General features: G+C 53.1%; 1 protein-coding gene across 5 annotated transcripts in view; it reads left to right on the plus strand.

Moving 5' to 3' along the window:
- The window catches only part of KIRREL3 (kirre like nephrin family adhesion molecule 3), a 317,031-nt gene that overhangs the window by 184,245 nt on the left and 118,453 nt on the right, over positions 1-14,333 (plus strand). Inside the window, exon 1 of one of the 5 annotated variants that reach the window (XM_013188637.3) lies at positions 10,898-11,024. The exons of the other annotated variants lie outside the window; for them this stretch is intronic. The gene's annotated coding sequence lies outside the window, so the exon portion shown is untranslated. Of the gene's footprint in view, positions 1-10,897; positions 11,025-14,333 lie in introns of those variants that run through there. 5 annotated transcript variants of the gene reach the window in all.

The raw sequence follows: 14,333 nt of genomic DNA on the forward strand, positions 1-14,333 counted from the left end.
CTCCCACGCCGCGCACGAGCAGCTTTGTCCTGCGCGGCATGGAGCAGTTCTCACTTTCCCTTTGCAGCCTGCCTTCACTAATCCACTTAGAATTTGCAGCTTTTTTCTTTATTATAAGCCTCCCTTTAAACTCTTGATGTAGCTCTTTTTCCATCTGTTTCTGTCTATGCATCTTTTCTGCTCTCCGCCTAATGACTTACTCTCGCTAGGAAGATACTGTATATTAATATTATCATTATAATTCTTCTTTCCACCACTTCAGATCTTGTGAGGAATGTAATTGCTAAAGCAGATTTCAAGTTACATCATGATATCCGAGGAAGTTACGGGGGAGTTTCAACTATTGCTTTGCTCAATAGTTTCAATTTCCCTTTGGTGGTGCTTTCCTAAGGACCCCAATCGCACAGCAAAGGCAGATCCCACGCTACCGAATCCATTATTAACACTGTTGTTACCGACATTATTAAGTTAGTGCCTGGCAGTCCCAATTATGGGCTGCGGTCCTGTTGTGCAAGGTGACTGGTTTCCCACATTGCTCCTCTCCAGCAGTTGCAAGCCCTTTATCTTTGGCTCATTCTGCACCCCAGATTTTCTCTCTCACTTCAGCCCACGTGTTCCCAGGGAGAGTACTTTCCTCTGCCTCTTGCTCTTTCCCCAGAGAACCAGGGGATGAGGTTCCCATGCAGATAATAATGCCCCGAGATGTTTACTCCACTCCATTGCAATGGAGTTAATTGTCTCTATGGGTTTAATACCTGCCTGAAATTAATATTCATTTTGTGCAAGGAAAGCAGCTTCGCTTTCACCCTCAGAGCAGGTTCCTGCAGGCTCGGAAGTTAATGGGATGTGAGCACGGCAGCCCACCTGCTGCAGGGCTTTGCATGAGCCCAGCCTTCAGCACCAGCTTCTCCCATCTTCCTGGGGGGACGCTCGTAAGTAATACAGGTAACCACACTGCCAGCGGACTGGGCGATCTGTAGAAGCTGGGGTTAATTTGGAGAGGTACAGGAGGGAAGGATGCCCTCCTCTGCCCAGCTCCGAGGCTGCCTGCAGCCTGCCGATGCCTCTGCCCCTCGCTGCCGCCTCGCTAACGAGCTTCTGCGGTGCCGGCGGGGTCAGCGCAGTCAGAGATCCCAGGCTGCCCGGCGCTGCCTGCCCAAAAACCCCGCGCCAGGCAGATTGATGGCTGGGGAGTGCGTTGTACTTACTAAGTGGAACAGACTATTTTCATTAAGGGATGCTGACATTATTAAGGCCAGTTAAATGTCTCCCGGAGATGGTGTGCCCAGCGTGTGCTCGGCACAGCGTGTTCTCCAGCTTGGCTGGGACACCCGAAATTCATCCATCAGCCCTCGACTCATTTGTGCCCGTTCTCCCTCAGCTGCTGAGTTTCATTTGGACAGGTCTCCTCTCTTCCTTGTCTAATGCAGTTCCAGGGACTCAGGTGGATTGAGAGCCGGGGCCTGAGAGGCTTTCATTATTCACATTGCATGCACCTGAAAATTGCATTGCCTGCTGGCTTCCAAATTGAGTACATTAAATACAATGCATTAAACCTCCAAAATATGGAAATACTGAGGGAGGGCCTCAGATTTAAGACATTACTCGGTGGAGTCCCAATTTTAGAGACTAGTGGGTTCAGTTAATGGCCAGGCGTATTGCTGGTGCAGAGCCAGGGAGGAGGCGAGCCAGATGGGGACCCGGTCAGCGAGGAGATGCTGCGTGGGATCCTGGCGGAGAAGAAGAGTTGGGCTGGATTAAAATGCAGTAAAAACCAGGCTTCATCCCCTGCCCAGCCATATGTTCTGCCAGCTTTTGTGTTGAGTATCACCTGTGACGTTAGACATCACGTAGGTATAGAGCACATCACGGTGGGGTGGGGGCTGAGCTGCATGAGGTCCTCAGATAACACTGCACTGCAGGGCTGGCAATGAGAGGCCAGGCTGGGCGTCCAGGTCTGCTTTCTGTCTCCTGTTCTGCTCGGGCACTGCGTTATGTTCACCTGTTCCGTACTCACCCCTTGTGTGAAGTGGAGCCAGTGCTCACACGCTGCACAGGACGGGGCTTCTCCAGCTGAGGAGCACTCAGGGAGTGCTAAGCATCATCCCTTAGGTCCTACTTGTTGCCTATGAAAGGCTGAGCTGAGTAATTAAATGGTATCAATGGGAAGGAGTGCTGCTGTGTAAGTGGGGAAACTGAGGCAGAACAGGGACAGCAACTCCTCATCCAGAGTCAAGAGCCTCAGTCGCAGAGCCTGGAGCAAAGCCCAGATGTCCTGTGTTCCCGTATGGAAATCAAGTTGGTCCTTTTGGCTTTACACCCAGCACTCGTCTGACCCAGTTATCTCAGCATTATTCACTCCGTTACTTTTAATGACATGCCAGTATCTCCCTGAAACACATATTTTTTCATTAAAGACGGCAAAAATGAAGCAGGAGCGCTGCTGTTCAGATAAGATGCTCAAACTGCCCTTGGATTTATGTTGCCCGTTTCGCCTCACTTCTGATGAATCTCTCAGTGCCTAATGAACTTCATGAGCGGATTTCGGACCCCCCTTTTGGGTGCAGGCACAGGGAGCCCAGTGCAGCCACTGGCCCCAACACCCTACCCACGTCCTGTGCTGCAGCTTCCTCTGGCCCCCGTGCACCACAGCACGGTTGCACAGCCGTGCAGGTCAGGAAATGAATGAGGCGAAAATATCGAGTGTCGACTGGGAATTTAATTAACTGGGATTTGATTTAGATACTGAATTTCCACTTCTGTGATTACAAAAGCACTTGCGGGGTCATCGGTGACCAGGAGCGATCAAGACTTTGATTTAAAGCTTTTTGCCTTTATAATTTAGTATCCCTTAGCAAGGGGCTTCTGTGGCTCAGAAGAGGACAGCAGGTTCCGGCAGCACTGAAACAGGTTCCCATCAAAAAAATAATGGCTAACCTCCATCTTACTGACAAAACCTGGCAACTTCTTTACTTGGCCTGCACCACAGAGCCCCCAAACACAGCAGGGAGGAGACTCCGCTACTAAAGAGACCCCTTTTTGCCAAGGAAAAGCCCATTTTCCCAGGGCCTTGCTCTGGTTTACAGCAGCCAGATCCGAATCCAGATTTTCTGCTCGTCTCCAGATTGCTCCATTCTCGGGTTTTGCTTTCGCTCCGTCCGTGGCTGAGCTGCCAAGTCTGAGCTCGGTGAGGAGCCAGCGCTCAGTGGGTGCCCCCTCCCCTGGCTGCAAGAGCATCGCCCCCACGCCGCCCGGGGCTCCCGCATTAATTGAATGCTGTATTTTAACCGCAGCCCCAGCCACCCACTCAAAGTGACAGTAAACAGGGAGAAAACATAAAAGGAGAGACTGTAAACATAGCATTTTGTGGCTCAGTACTAACAATTAGAGGGGGACATGGGTATGTTTTGGAGTGAAGTCGCCCGCCGCCTCTCCCTGGAGGGTCTGCCGTGTTCGCTCCCTCGACAGCGGCAGCATTCCCCTCTCTGCCTGTCCGGCTGCGGGGATGCCCGGGGCAGCGCAGGTGGCTTTGGATGGCAGCACCTGGCCGGGAGCGAGGGTGAGCCCCGCGCGGCGGCGGCTGGGAGCTTGGCAGGAGGAGGCGAGCGGCAGCAGATGCCGCCTGTCAGACGGAGCAGATGCCTCATTAGCCACAGCGCCGCGCGGCAGCGGCCCAGCTACAGCCCAGCTGTGCCGAGGGGGCAGCCCGCCTTGGAGAAATGAAGCTGTTCCTTGCTTTTCCCCTTAGCCACCTCCTTCCTTCCTCCTGCCGTGCAACAGCTCTCTGTGCCCTTCCTCCTCGCCACCGTCACATCCCCACTGCAGCCATCCCAGCTTAGCGCCCGAGCATCGCTGCATGGATGGGGAGACACGGGGAGAAAAGAGCCATCGATTCCTGCCAGCACCTGACAGTGGGCCCCCCCAGCTTTTTGGGAGGCCAGGGGGTTGACAATGAGCATGTTGTCTCTGACCTTATTTCACCACAAGCCGGATACTCGAGTGGGAGCCATCGCTCATCGGCTTAAACAAAGTGTAGTACAAGACAATTCAATTAACGGCGAGCAGAGTCAATAGCGCGGCTCAGCTTGTGCGGTGCTTCCCGAGCCCGGGGAAATCAAACCGCGGTGCTGGCTCCTGCCTGCCAAGGTCCTGGCATGGGGGAGAGGGATGCTGGAGAGGAAAGCATCGCCTGGAGCACCCCTCGCCAGCAAGAGGCAGGTGTGCCCACAGAGGGATGCTAGTCATGGGGTTTTCCATAGCTGCCTGCACCCCAGGCCAACCAGTGGGATAAAAGGAAGGAAGAGGCAAGATCTGAATGAGGTTAATGGAGAGCCACATGGAGGGGCAGAACTACACTTGTGATGAGGGTGGGTAGGAGGGACTGTGGCACAGGATCTGGGGGAGCAGCAGCTCCTCACCGCTGGACAGCAGGCCTGGGGCAGGTCCTCTCTGAGCTGGAATTGCCATCAGGACCTGGTGGCTGGCACTATTTGTGAGAGAGGGACAGAGAGCTGTGTGTTGGGATGAGTTGGGAAAGCACGAAGGGATGTGATGCTTTTGCTGTCTCCCAAGCCAAGGCAGCTGTCTGGGCGTGCTGAGGACAGCTCTCCATTCCTGCCCACCCCAGTCAGCAACCTCGCTGGGGCTCTCACGCTTTGTCCCCCTCACCTGTGAGAAGTCTGCTTCCCCATCACCCTGTTCTCTCCAGTTCTCTTGCCAAATCTCAGCACAGACGCAAAGATCCTCCTGTGCCACCTCGCTGTCCTGTGCCCATGCAATGTTCTCTCCTAGCACGTCGCTTCTCCCCTGAGCTTTGCCAACAACCCCCCACCCCGATGCACTTGTAATGCTCTTCCCATGTTTCCTGGAGTTTGCTTGTGTTTGACGAAAAGACCTCATCATTCCAGATTTGTCTTGCGTGAGCTATCACGGGATTAGCGAACTGGAAATCTCTCAGAGTTTTCTTTCAGAAGCCAGTCCCTTGGGAGCACTGCGTTAGTAAGTGATTTTTCTGTTCTAGCCCAAGGAATTGGATCCGCATCCGGTAGCCAAATTGAATTCATTCGGGCAAGGTTAAGAGCCATTTGATACAGTTTTAGATTAGGTGAAGGCAGCCATATATATTTCATATTCTGCACAAACTGCTGCACAGTTAGCAGGGATGGGCCGGCGTAGCGCTTATTGACTGCTCCCCAGTGATCCCGCTGTTACAAATGGATGTTACTAAACAAGGGAATGGATCCTAAATCTCTCCCTGCTGAAAGGCAGCGGAAATAAGAGCGAGCAGTGGGTGAAGGGAATGGCTTTGGTTCCTAATGAAAGGCCGGGGTGGCTGGCGAGGTGGTCGTGGGCTGCCTGCGGGAGCAGTCCCCATGGGGTGAGGGTCTGGTGGGACTGCAGAGCTGGGCAGGACTGCACAGGACCCCTGTAGAAGAGCATGGCCTGAGTCACCAGCGCGGTGCCTGGCAGTAATAGGGTGATGTTTGGGATCCTCCCTGCAGCGTGCTCACCTTCAGGCTTGCAAAGAGCCGAAGCGATGGGGGTTTGTGCATGCCGACGAGGGAAGGCTGATTTGTGTCAGCTGGGAGAACAGACACGGGTTTGAGGAGGACGACAAATGGGTTTCTCTGTTTTCTTAAGGTGAGCCCATCCATAATCGCAGTGATGTCTGAAACGCTCATGTGCAGTCGCCATCTGCTCCCTGCTGGAAGGATCCCAAGAGCTGCATCCCCTGGGGTTGGAGCCCTTCTTCTGTGCACTTGGCCCACTGCAGGAGAAAGGGAACAGAAACAGCTCTGGGGCATGCAGAGAGCTGTGGCTGTGAGCCCCGCACAAAGACACATGCGTCTGGGCATCGCTGGGTGTCCATTTACAGCCACAGAAAGCAGAGGGACAGATCTCCAGATCTGCCCTGTCAGTGTGGGAGGGCGTATGTACAGCAGTGCCCTGTGCCCAGGCTTTAGCACAAGCCAAGCTGAGCCTGCCTGATGAAAAAGTACTCCAAAAAAGAAGCAAGTTATATTTAGGATAACAAAAAGTCCCCTTTGAAGGATCCTAAGACAAATGGATCTCAAGGCCCATAAAGTTCTGTACTTACTCACAAATCTTGCCAATACTCAAGAGCATCCGTCCCGTGATTCTTATTGCTTTTCTAAAGGCCCCAGCTCCTGGAGTCACGGCATGAAGCGAGGAGCTCCGCTTTCTTTCCTATTGACTATTTGGTCTTTAATGTGGCAGAGAAAATTTGGAAAACATAACCTTTGCGTTCTGCAGAGCCAGGGAGCAAATAGAAAGGACATACAAGCAGTTTGCTATTTATTTCTGTTTCTAAAAAAAACAACTCATAGTTTCTTTTGAAAAAAATACACCTGAGCCTCTCCTTTTTTTAACTTCTTGTAGTGGCGGTGTGTAAATAATAACAGGATTTAGGCCTTTTTTTGCATCCTCTGATCTGCCCCTTAAAATGGTTGGCTGGAGGCACAGGAGAAGTAGGAATGAAAAAAGACACTGAGAGATCTGGCGGAGGATGAGACCAGCCGGAGTCCCCTCCGAGGAGCGAAGGGACAGGTGGGAAGTGAGGGTGCTTGACCCGAACCCGTGCACCATGCCGAGAGCTCTTCAAAGCGTGAGGTGCTGGAGGAGCGCTCTCGGGCTTTGTGACGGCGGCCACAGCCCCGGAGGTGGTGCTGGGGGTCAGTTCCCACCCCACGCGGTCCCTGCAAGGCTTGCTGAGGCTGCACGGGGTGGCTTTGTCAGCGGGGGAGGCCGGGGAGTGCCACAGGGCTGGGGTGAGAGGTGCGGGATGTCGCAGCAGGGACACCAGCCACGGCCACCAGCGGCTGCAGATCGCTTACACGCGGTGTTCAGGCAGCCCTTCACCCATCCTTTGTCAGTGCAGTGCAGAAGCCTTCCTCCTCCTCTGTCCATCTTCATCACCCAAACTGCCACTAGGCAATGGGTTCTGTTTTTTGATGCTTTCTCTACGAGCAGCAGCACCCCTCAGGCTCTGCTGTGCTTCCCCTTTCCTGTGCTAATTCTGTGATGCTTCCTCCCAGGGGGCCCTCATGTCTCATTTTCCTGGCCAAGAACCTGGTTCTCCCCACTTTCCCCATGTATTTACCCTCGTGTTAAGATGGCAATAGTACTGGTAGGGAAAATGGACAGTCTTCATCTCGTTTGAACTGGAGAAAAAGCATTCTCCCTATGCAGAATCCCTTCTTAAAAAAATAGAAAAATAAAATTAAAAAAAAAATCCTTTGTCATCATTTGGTTTGAATTTTTTGATCAAACAGTTCAAAACTATGAGTTTTTTATTTCATTTAGAGGTGAGTCCAATCCAGGTAGAAATGTTCGCGCTTGGGGGATTTTCCAACCTAAAAAGAAAGAAAACAGATAAGGAAGCATGCAGGAAACAAAGCTCGAGTAACACAACGCTGTGAATCCCACTGAACTGGGAATTAAACATCGCTCCTTCTCAATTGTTTCCTCGGAGAAGACCAGCCACTGTGAAGAGTTATGACAAATGCGTTTATATTGTTTGATGGAAATCTTCCAGTCAGTACTAAAATATAATATTGTGGGGCAGGATGGGGAGGGGAAGCTGCACGTTTACTGTTAGGATTTACATGGGTAGGGGCATATTAGGACTTATTGGACAGTAGCTGTGGGTTATTAATTTAGGATAGTTGACAGCTGTGTATCCTGCGGCGTAAATGCAAGGGAGAGCACTCCCCTGTCAGCATCTGCGGAGACCGCAGCGATAAATCCAAGATGAAGCATGGCACTCGTGGCTGCGATACCCTGAAGGGACGGCCAGCGTGGGGACGACGTCTCCGCAGGCAGGGCCATGAGCTCCTCGCCACAGCCAAGGCACAGCAGGAGCCGGGCTTCCTCCTGGCATCCCCCAGAGTCACAGAAACCCCTTTCTGCTCCTCTGCAGAACTCGTCCCTTTCGCAGGATCCCGCTTTCACGTTGGGAGGAGGAGGAGGCACGCTTTGGTGCCGGCTCCGGATGTCTCCCCGGGCCAGCTTCAGAGGCGACTGTGTCATCGCCAACCTTTCAAGGAACCCACAAGGGCTTAATTAAAAACTAAACTTGGGCACCGTTATTCAGATGAGACTGGCGGCTCCTCTGCTGACGGCAGCTCAAACTTGTCACTTTGCTCGTGCTGCAGATCTGCACCGCAAGGTAGGAGATTTCAGCTGAGCGACAAGCCTCAGGCTGGCGTGGGCTGAACCCTGCTGCCATAATCCTCAGGCTGGCAAGAGCGGGCTGGCGTGACAGCAGCATCACCGCGAGGGCAGGGAGCAATCAATCAATGAGACTTCTGCAAAAGAAACGTTGAAGGCAGTTGCTTGACAGAGCCAGTCTGCGGAGGTGACACGAACCTGACTCCAATCACTGCTACTTCAGGGAGAAGGAAATCTGCATTTCCTAATCACGTTGCTTTGGTCAGAAGTCACCGGTTTTCAGGTCCGTTCTGGGCATTTGCATGTTTGGAAGGAAAAATGTGATATTAAACATAGCTTCCCATCACTGAGTGGTGACACAAAAAGGAGAAACTACAGAGAGAGATGGGGTTTGGGGGGTGTAAGACAACCACAGGAAAGTGAAGCCAGTGAACAGCTTAAAAGCAATATAGAAAATACAGTGTGATAATGCAATAAGAGCTTGTGACTCCCAGCAAAGGCAGAAACCAGGGACTGAACAAGGAGCATGTTCATGAAATAGATTTATTCCTGTGTTTGTGGCCACTTGCCATGTAAGCAGTGCGTGTCTGACTACAGGTACACGCTTCATGGAAATGGCAGTAGGTATTGCCCATAGAGGCAGTGTCGTGTATGTGCAGCCAGGAGCATGTGCCGGACATATTCCCCTGTGTGTGCCTGCATCCAGGCACAGGGACGTGGTCGTGTCCGTGCTGTCCTCTGCAGGCATCCCTGGCATGGGCACGGGGCGTGCGTCTGCGCTCTTGCTGCATGCAGAGGCTGTTTGCACAGCGGGATGCTGGAGGATGTGAAGTTATGGGGCTGTGGTAATGGTAGCTTGGAGACCACGGTCCCTCTCTCGGCCCCGTAAGAACCCCAGGTCTCTGCTTTGCAGAAGGGTGCTTGCTCCCAGAAGTGTGTAAGCAGCACTGTCTGCACTGGCAAGGCTTTTATTTGCAAACTCTGGAACCTGTAGAGATGTGGGCAAATGACACTGAGCTAAGTGTAAAGTGACAGCTAAATTTAGACAGTCTGGGGGAGGAAATAGGAGAATAAAAAAATAGGCAAAACCCTTCTGAAAAAAATTGCCATCCTTAAAAAATGAGAGTGAGTGAAAGAAGAAAGACCAAGACAAGATGAAACAGCTGAGGTGGAGAAAAATGAGAGTTTTATTTACTCCCTCAAAGAGCTGAGACCTGCTGGAGGAGTTTTTGGGGTAACTGATCTCAACTTTGCCATCGTGCAGCTGCTCAAACCTGTGCTCACAGCCAGAGCGGTGCCACGCGGGGCTGGGGCACCTGTGGGCAATGCCACGGGAGCTGCTGGCACGCATCCACAGTGCTGGCACCGACACCGATGTTGGCCAGGGACAAAGGGTTTTGTGAAAGGGTGCTCAGACACATGGGCACACCGGCTCCAGAATTAGGACCAGGAAGGTGGATGCAGTGACGGGTTGCAGAGTTCTCAGTGGGAATCCCCCGTACGTGCAGGACAGAAGCACGGTGAGGGACTACCATTTGTGCCTGGCATCCTCAGAAAACCCTGTGGGAGCTGGCATCAAGAGGGCACCAGCACTCCCGGTGTCCCTTAGATTTCCAGTACACAGTGTTAGAAATACACAGCCCCATGCACGGAGCTGTATTCCTTGCTCGAATGGCCAAAACTGGGTTGGACCACGCTCAGGTGCTACCTGCAGAAGGATGAGGAAGGTCACTGCTGGGTAAGATGGACACAAAGAACAGGAAAATTAGCAATCATCTGCCTCGGTGGGTCCTGCCATGGTGGTGCTGTACACACACACACACACACACATCCTCACCCCTCCAGCCTGCTGTTACTGAATCTCTCTCCAAGGAGATCCCAGCTGCTCTCAGCGCTCCATCTGCAGCCTTCAAACAATTGCTGCAGGAGGGGAAAAAAAAATAAAAAATTGAGGGGGGGGAGAAACAGTTCTTCTGGCATTCCATAAATCTCAATTTATCTGTCCCTTCATTTTTATACAAGGGGAAGGGAAGGGAAGGGAAGGGAAGGGAAGGGAAGGGAAGGGAAGGGAAGGGAAGGGAAGGGAAGGGAAGGGAAGGGAAGGGAAGGGAAGGGAAGGGAAGGGAAGGGAAGGGAAGGGAAGGGAAGGGAAGGGAAGGGAAGGGAAGGGAAGGGAAGGGAAGGGAAGGGAAGGGAAGGGAAGGGAAGGGAAGGGAAGGGAAGGGAAGGGAAGGGAAGGGAAGGGAAGGGAAGGGAAGGGAAGGGAAGGGAAGGGAAGGGAAGGGAAGGGAAGGGAAGGGAAGGGAAGGGAAGGGAAGGGAAGGGAAGGGAAGGGAAGGGAAGGGAAGGGAAGGGAAGGGAAGGGCTAGTGGAAGGGAAGGGAAGCCTCCTTGGAAGCAAACGTCTCTGCTGCGTGGGGTAGTGTGTGGTCCCAGATTCCAGATTTAGGGAAATCTCTCCTGGGGCCATGGGCATCGTCCCCAGGGCTGCCCCAGCACCATTCAACACTTCCAGCAGATGATGGGGTGCAGGGGGTGTTTGGGTGCACAGGAAGGGCACAAGGAGGCAGTGCCCCTGGGCAGGTGGTGCTGCATCCCAAAATGACGCAGGGGGGTGGAAGGTTCTGGTAGGATGCGCGGAGGTGCTCGTTAGACCCAGGTGCTGGCACTCAGCTAATGAGAGCCCACAGGCGGCTCCGTCTTCCTGCTCCTCCTGCAGCGTTCTGGTGCTGGGGACACTAGGGCTGTTATTTGGGGCAATATTTTGGTGCTGTGAGGAGCAGAGATGAGATGAGAGCCCAAGACCTGCATTGCATGATGACCTCACACTGGAGGGTAGGTATTGCATGATAACCTCTTCTCTGCAGAGTTATTCAATGTATCTGTGGTTATTTTGGTGTGTCCATGAGCGACCAGAGCGGAAGCAGCTTTTCTAGCCAGGTTTTTCTCTTTGTGGCTCGTGCTGACGGTGCCTGCTCAGTAATTCAGGTTTTTGTGGCCTGGTGTAGGTGTGCGCTGGGAGCTGGTCCATGGGGCAGTAAAGGGCAATGCCAGCAGGAGCAGCTCAAGCAGCCTTTGTTCTGCTGGAGGTTCCTGGACCTCTTTTTGCTGCTCGGAGCAGGTGGCTTTGGTTTTCCTGAGCCTGGAGGCTCGCTTAGGAGTTTGTGCTGTGCAGTAGCCGGGAGGTGAGAGCCAGGCTTTGGCTGAGTTCTGCTGGAGCTGCTTTAGTTGACCAGGGAGGGGCTGGTGGTGGGTTTGGGGGGTTTCAGAGTGGGACCCAGCTGCGTGGCCCCTGTGCTTACACCCTGCAGGAGCAGTGTTGTAGGGTGTGTGCTGGGCTGAGGTGTGGAACAAAGCAGCGAGGCGTCAAGCAGGCTGAGGGATGAGGGTGTGGAAGATGCAAGGTGTACTGCTGGCAGGCTTGCACCAGCACAGCTGAGAGCAGGCTGTGGATGCTGGTGTCTATAACCAAGAGGACCCCAGCAGCCAGGTGCTGTGTGCCCCCTCCAGCATCTCCCACGCATGAGTTGCTGGAGGCAGGGGGTAACCCTTCCTTTCCTTTCCCTTCCCTCTGCAGAGGGGGAGCTGGCAAGGGCAGCCCCACACCCCTCTTTCCCTCTCTTCCTCCTTCCTACAGCGCTTCTTTAGTTTCCTGGGCTAGGACATTTGCAACTTGTGAGCAGTAGTACAGCAGTAATTACACTCTCCATCACTTTCCTATCAAGAAATAAATGGAACAAAATCACACCCTGAAGTACCAGCGCCGACCTTCATTTCAGCAGGTTAGTAGCAGTCAGCCAGGCTATAATCTAGCCCTAAATTTGCTCAGGACCTTGCTGTTCCCTCAGGGTTAGCATAGCTGCAATGTGGGGCAGCTGCCAGCACTTGAAAGTCTGATGGGTACAGGTGTCCGAAGCCCCCATCTCCTCCCTTGGGGGAGGCTGTGGGTGGCTCTCTGGGGACATGGAGGGAGCACCCTGTCTGCAACAGGCAGTGCCTGCCTTTTTCCTTCCTTTTGTCGGTGGGCCAGAGAGCAGGAAGGTACTAGGGTCAGGCATAAAAAGTTCAGACATAGAAGCTAGCTGTGAATACCTACTTTAAGGATATAGGTTTTGGGATGCTGTGGTGTAGCATCCTGCAGCCCAGGGCAGGTTTTCTCCAGCCCGGTACGATGCGGGGTTGCAGCACCCAGTTTCTGGATGTTTGCTGGGAAGCTGCCAGCTGCTAGGAAGCATTTGCCTCCTCCTTCCCCAAATGGTTCTTGTGCTGGAACACCCAGGAGGGCCGTAGGGCTGCGGGTACCCCCTCGCTGCAGAAAAGTGGCTTCTCTGGGAGGATGTTCAAGGAATGTTTAGGTGAAAGATGCAGTCTTGACGCTAATTAAATGCTTTTCCTGTTCGGTGCTCCTGGGCCTCGAATGCTCTCACACAAGATGTAGAGCAAGAGCAGGATCCTGGCATCTTTCTCCTGCCTCTAGACTTGCTCTGCACTTGCTGTCTTGTGTTTGGAAGAGGGTGGGGGGGAGGAAATAGATGGCAATAAGAATTGTGCTCAGCTATTTTATTTAAGTCATAATCATTCCTAATCTAAATGTGCAGGAACTGTATTACACAGCCTAATCAGTCACATATATTGTACTGTGCTTTCAGTTTAGTGAAAAGTAAAAGCTATCTAGAAGGCAGAAATATGTTAAATGAACACCTCTGAGGCTGTACACCTCTTTAAATGGGTGGAATGGCCCCGTTTGGTGGCTTATGCAAACTGATTGCGCTGGGTAGGGATGCGTCTCTGAGACGTGAGTGATGGGAGGGATGACAGGTAATGGAGCAATGAGGTGCCTCGCGTCGAGATGGAGGTGTTCTGCCTTCTGTCCTTGCAGCAGGTGACAGCAGAGTCCCCCAGGGGACACCTGCAGCTGGAGAAGGTTCCTCAGGCAGCGAGCGTGTCTTGGACAGCCGTAGTTTTTCTTAGCAGATTGCAGGGGGGGTGCGTGGCCGGGGGGCTGCTCCTCTCTGTGTGCTTGTCGTTCTCTGGTGGAGATCTCCTCCCACCCCAGGAGGGCTGAATTGCCTTCCGGAGGGGATTTGCCTTCCTGAAAAATGGCACTGGGGGTGACGAGTGGCCTGATGTGCTGCAGGACTCGCCCGTGGAAAGCCCCAGAGCTGGCAGAGAGGAGGAGGGCTATTAGGGAAGCTGGAGCCTCTCCAGCTTCTCCGATCGCATTGTGGTTGTTCCCTCTGTGTTTGCCAGAAGCACCCTTATTTGTTTCATCAACTAAATGCCAAAAACCAGATGCCTGACTTCCATCAAGGCATTTAATGGTGATGATCATTGCTTCCTCTAATGCAGCCCCTTCTAGCGAGGGGCAATGCCGAAGCAGCAGGCAGCTGTTGACCAATGGGTGCCGGTCTGTTTTCTACAGTATTTAGAGTATTTATCTATTTTTGTGCAAGGGCTCCTTTTTTGCTGAGTTGCAGAAGTCCTGAGGTGGAACGTGGCAGCTGTTTCACAGCGCACAGGAGCCCAGCAGTGCTTCGGGATGCCTCGTGCATGCTAAAACCTGAGGTTCCTGCCTCCTCTCGGAGGCAGGGGAATGCTGCAGCTGCTCTTTCCCAGCTAGGCTATGAGCAAATAACCACACATGAGGCTGCACAAGGAGTTTTTGGCAGAGCTGGGAGGAATGATGTTTGGCTTGGAGGCTTATTTATGGTGTGGAGGTATGCGTTTCCTTCTCTTGAAATGGAAATACCAAGCTGAGCTTGAGTGGATGCTTAGGAAAGGCACAGGCGTTGGGCGTACTGGGATAACCTGCGCACAGCGGCTGCTCGCACCTTGCGGGTCTGCACCTGAAGGTTTCTGTGACCGAGAACAATGTCTTGGATGAGCCAAGCAGCTGCATTTTGGCTGGTGGCTTCAGCTGGAGGGTGGGAGCGGTGTCACCCCTTCACCTCCCCCAGATGTCCCAGGATGAGCGTGCTGCGCGCTGGCATCGAGTCGGGCAAAGGCACCAGAGCGGTGCTGCTGGGACGGGGCCGTGAGACCTTCAGGCACTGCGGGCTGCTAGGTGCAACCACGGTGCTGCTTTCCTCTGGGAAGCTCTGCAGAGCTTCTGGAGGTGGGCGTTTTCAGATCCCGCTATGAGCA

Source organism: Anser cygnoides, chromosome 21, assembly GCF_040182565.1.
Source record: "Anser cygnoides isolate HZ-2024a breed goose chromosome 21, Taihu_goose_T2T_genome, whole genome shotgun sequence".
In the NCBI taxonomy this organism is placed as follows: Eukaryota; Metazoa; Chordata; class Aves; order Anseriformes; family Anatidae; genus Anser; species Anser cygnoides.